Below are 4901 nucleotides of genomic sequence, written 5' to 3' on the forward strand. Positions count from 1 at the left end.
TTCAGCTGTAAAGCCATCTAGGCCCAGACTTTCCTTTGATGGAATATTGCTAATTACCACTTCAATCTTGTTGTTTGTTATTGGTCTGTTCAAAATTTTTATCTCTTTTTGGTTCGGTCTTGGTAGTTTGTATGAGTCTAGAAACTTATCCATATCTTTCAGTTTTTCATATTTGTTGTCCTACAGTTGTTTATAATAGTCTCTAATGATTCTTTGTATTTCTGTGGTATCGGTTGTAATGTCTCCCTTTTCATTTCTGATTTTTGTTATTTGGGTCTTCTCTCTCTCTCTCTCTTTTTTTTTTTTTGTTAACTTAGCTAAAGGTTTGTCTATTTTATTTACCTTCTCAAAAAACCAATGTTTTGTTTTGTTGATCTTTTCTATTGTCTTTTGGGTCCCTACTTCATTTAGTTCAGCTCTGATCTTAATTCTTCCTGTCTACTACATTTAGGTTTGGATTGTTGTTGTTTTTCAAGTTCTGTGAGGTGTAGTGTTAGGTCATTTATTTGAAGTCTTTCCATTCTTTTGATATAAACACTTATTGCAATAAATCCACCTCTTAGTAATGCTTTTGCAGTATCCCACAGGTTTTGGTATGATGTATCTTTATTTTTATTAATTTCAAGAAATTTTTTGATTTCCTGTTTAATTTCTTCTTGGATCCATAGGTCGTTCAGGAGCCTATTATTTACTTTCCACATATTGGTATAGTTTCCAGAGTTTTGCTTATTATTAATTTCCAATTTTAGTCCATCATTGTCTGAAAAGATACGTGGAATGATTTCAATTTTTAAAAATTCATTGAGGCTAGATTTGTGACCTAATATGTGGTCTATTCTGGAGAATGTCCCATGAGCTGATAAGAAGAAAGTATAATCTTTAGTTGTTGTGTGAAATGTTCTGTATATATATGCCAGATCCAGGTGGTCTAATGTTAAGTTTAAATCCTGTGTCTCTTTGTTGATTTGTTGCCTGGAAGATCTGTCCCATACTGAGAGAGGGATGTTCAGGTCACCCAGTATTAATGTATCAGGGTCTATTTCTTTCTTTCGGTCTAAGAGCGTTTGTTTTATATATCTAGGTACTCCAGTATTGGGTGCATATATATTTATGATTGTTATGTCTTCTGGCTGGATAGATACTTTTATCATTATATAGTGACCTTCTTTGTCTCTTTTTATGTTTTTTGGTTTAAAGTCTATTTTATCCGATATGAGAATAGCTACTCCTGCTCGTTTTTGGTTTCCATTTGCATTGTGTATCTTTTTCCATCCCTTCAATTTAAGTCTGTGTGTGTCTCTGTATGTGAGATGGATCTCTTGAAGACAGCATATACTTGGGTCTAGCTTTTTAATATCATCAGTCAATCTGTGCCATTTCAATGGATAGTTTAATCAATTCACATTTAGGGTGGTTGCTGACAGATATTAATTCCAGTCATTTAATTGCTTTTTGTTTAGATGTTTTAAATATCTTTTGATCCTTACTTCCCCTTTTATTTCTCTTCTTCAATGTTAGTTGGATATTTGAGATGGCATGATTTACCTTCTTGCTCTTTCTCAATGGCATTTTTGTTTTAACAGCAGGTTTTGCTCTTCCTTGTGTATCCGTGGTAGTGACATTCATTATTCAGATTCCAGATGAAGGACTCTCCAGAGAATTTCTTGCACGGCTGGTTGAGTGGTGGTGAACTCCCATAATTTTTGTTTGTCTGCTGTTAGTCTGATAGGGGATCCCTTATAAGTGACTTGACCCTTTTCTCTTCCTGCTTTTAGAATTTTCTTTTTGTCTTTGAGCTTTGCAAATTTGAATTAATGTGTCTTGGAGAGGATCTTTTAGGATTGAATCTGTTTGGGGACCTTTGAGCTTCCTGGATCTGAAGATCTGCATCTCTCTCTCTCTCTGGGAAGTTTTCTGTTATTATTTCCTTGAACAGGTTTTCAATACCTTTTCCTTTCTCCTCCCCTTCTAGAATACTCACAATTTGGATATTAGAGCAATTGAGGTTCTCTGCTATCTCTATTAGATTTTCTTCATTGTTTTTAATTCTTTTTTCCTTTTTTTTTTTTTGTCTGCCTGGTTTATTCGAGCTCTGAAGTTCTTTCTTCTACTTTCTCTAGCCTGCTGATTAAGCTCTCTGTTTTGGTTTTATTTCAATAAGTGAATCTTTCATTTCTAGGAGTTTTGCTACATTCTTTTTTAAGTTATTAATCTCTTTATAAATTTCCTCCTTCACATTCTGGATTTTTTTGTTTGTTTGTTTCCTTGTGTTCTCTAATGAATCTTCTTTTATTTCTTCAAGCTTTCTTAAGATCATTTCTCAGAATTCTTTTTCAGACATTTCAAGGATTTCCTGTTCTATGGGGTCTAGAATTTGAGCATTAGTCTATTCCTTTGGTGGTATCATATCTTCTTGTCTGTTTGTAGTTCTAGTATTTTTTCATTGATGTTTGGTCATCTGGTACAGGACTTGCTTCATCTGTTACTCTGGGGTTGGCTATAAGGATAAAGATTTCCTCCTCTATTTGCAGGTTCTATGGTGACTCTTCTTATATCAATGTAGTCAAGTGAGTGGCAGGTTGCCTGCACAGTGGCCCCAGCTGCTACTGTGGTGGTGAACTGCCCTTGTGGTGACAGAAGGTGTGGCAGTGTCTTTATTACACCAGCTTGGCTCCTGTTCCAGCTTTCTGTGGCTGTAGACTGAGCCCCTGGAGCTGTGCAGTTCTCAGCTCACTTCATGCCTGCTGGGCGGTGTGTGCTTCCCTTCCCCCTCAGGGCCTTAGACTGGACCCTGGTGCCACATGGGTCTGGTCTTGGCTCACCTCCACGTCTGCTGGGCTGTGTGTGTTTCCCTTCCCCCTGGGGCCTTAGACTGATTCCCTCTGCCACACAGGTCTTGGTTCACCTCCACAGCTGCTGGGCTGTGTGCGCTTCCCTCTGGGCCTTAGACTGGGCCCTGGTGCTGCAAGGGTGTGGACTTGGCTCACCTCTGTGGCTGCTGGGCCATGTGCACTTCCCTCGGGGCCTTAGACTGAGCCCCGGGGCTGGTGCAGCAAGGGTCTTAGGCTTCATTTCTGGTCCCACTCCTGGGGTGCCACGAAGTTAAGCAAGTCAATGGCAGTGACGACCCCAAACACCATCTGTCATTAACTGGACTTCCCATTGCTGTGGTACTGGATCTGCTCATGGACCACCGGGGAGAAGTGGTCCATCTCGAGGATGCATGAGAGCATGCCCAGTGTGTTCTTTAGGAGCATCTGTATGAATTTCGTGTAGATGACTTTGTGGACTTGTTCTCATGGCTGCCCCTTCCCAGCAAGTAGGGACGACAGCATGCTCCTGAACAATCACCAATTCCAGGTGACTCCTGACACACACCATATGAGCCTGGTCGAAGCCATTCTTGGGGAAGATCTCAATGGTGTGCACCCAAGTGACAGTCTGCAGCACCATCAGCGGAGCTGGTGGGCCCAGCTCCTCATCTCAGAGGTGACACCACCACGGCTTCTTCCCTTGAGGTCCTCCTCCATGAAGCTCTTCTGCAGCATCTACTAGTGCCCAGGAACTAGGACATATAGTTCCGCACTGAGTCAGGCAGAATGATCACGCAGCACTGACCCTCCTGCAGCTCCTGGGCAGCCTTCATAGCCACAGCCATGGCCACCACCCTGCCCGAGCTGCCACCACAAAGCAAGCAGCCCTTCCTGTGAAATCAGCATGTGTGAAGGCAAAGGCCTCCTCAGCATTGCTCTTGAACTACTTGTCCACTGCCGTCCTGCCCAGCACCATGAGGATGAAGTCATAGCCAATTCCTTCTACCTCGTAGGCAGTCTGCTCTTTCTGTTCAGCTCCTCAGGCTCTGCAAGGATGCATCCTTTAAGATTCACCCCGATAATTCTACATCCAGGACATTTCTTCAACTTCCTGTCAATGCCCATGATGGTGCTTACTATGTCCGCTGAAGCCACTAGCATGTCCAGCTTCCTGTCACATTGTGGCAGGATCTCCTCGGCAATGCTGTGGTAGTGTGCCAGGGGGTTTCTGGCATTGCAGTACTGGTGTAGCATGTTAGAATTGGGGATCTTGTTCTTCAGCTGCTATGTGTGAATTGGGGGAGTCAAATGTGGTGTTGGTGGGCATCCTTATGATCTCGGCCCCCAGTGTCTGCAGGACATCCACCTTCCCTGTGCTCATCTTCTCTGGTATCACCATGATGCAGCTATAGGCCTTCACAACACCAGCCAGGACCAGCCCAACCCCTGTGTTCCCAGATATAGACTCGATGATGGTGTCCCCAGGCTTCAGAATTCCGTCCTGCTTGGCCTCCTCCACCATCTGATGGCTGATAAGGTCTTTCGTGCTCCTGCTCGCATTGAAGAACTCACACTTGGCCAGGGGCTCGCACTTCAAGTGGATCTTCTTCCCGATCTTGTTTATTCTGACCATGGGGGTATCCCTAATTTTCTTCAGAATATCTGGCAAGATTTTTGGAGATTTTGACAGGGCTGTGTGGTGATGCAGCTAGTCAGTGTCACGCCAGCTCAGCTATCGGGTGCACCTGCTTGGGTCATCAAGCCAGATCCACAAGAGCTCCTTGGCTTCCTTGTCCCCTGGGCACCCCCTCCCCAGGCTCCTTACCCTGAGGATACCCTCGAGAGTTGGGGATATACTGCATGCATACCCCTATCCTGCCTGAGGTGTCTCGGAAGGCATGCTGAGATCAGACTTATGACTTGATAATTCACCGCAGCTCAAACTCTGTAAGGAGACATGACACCCAAATGTAATAGAGTTGTGGAGGGAATCCAGGGAAGCGGGGAGGGCTGGGCTGGTGCAGGTGCAGCAAGAGTTGGCTCTGACAGTGCAAGGCAGAGCGTTAAACATTTTTAAACATACAATTG

At 43.6% G+C, this 4901-nt stretch overlaps 1 pseudogene; it reads right to left on the bottom strand.

Moving 5' to 3' along the window:
* Window positions 1-3068: 3068 nt before the first annotated feature.
* LOC103599151 lies at window positions 3069-4626 on the bottom strand (annotated as a pseudogene).
* Between the last annotated feature and the right edge of the window lie 275 nt (window positions 4627-4901).

This window comes from Galeopterus variegatus, unplaced genomic scaffold (genome assembly GCF_000696425.1).
Source record: "Galeopterus variegatus unplaced genomic scaffold, G_variegatus-3.0.2 Scaffold2869, whole genome shotgun sequence".
Classification (NCBI taxonomy): Eukaryota; Metazoa; Chordata; class Mammalia; order Dermoptera; family Cynocephalidae; genus Galeopterus; species Galeopterus variegatus.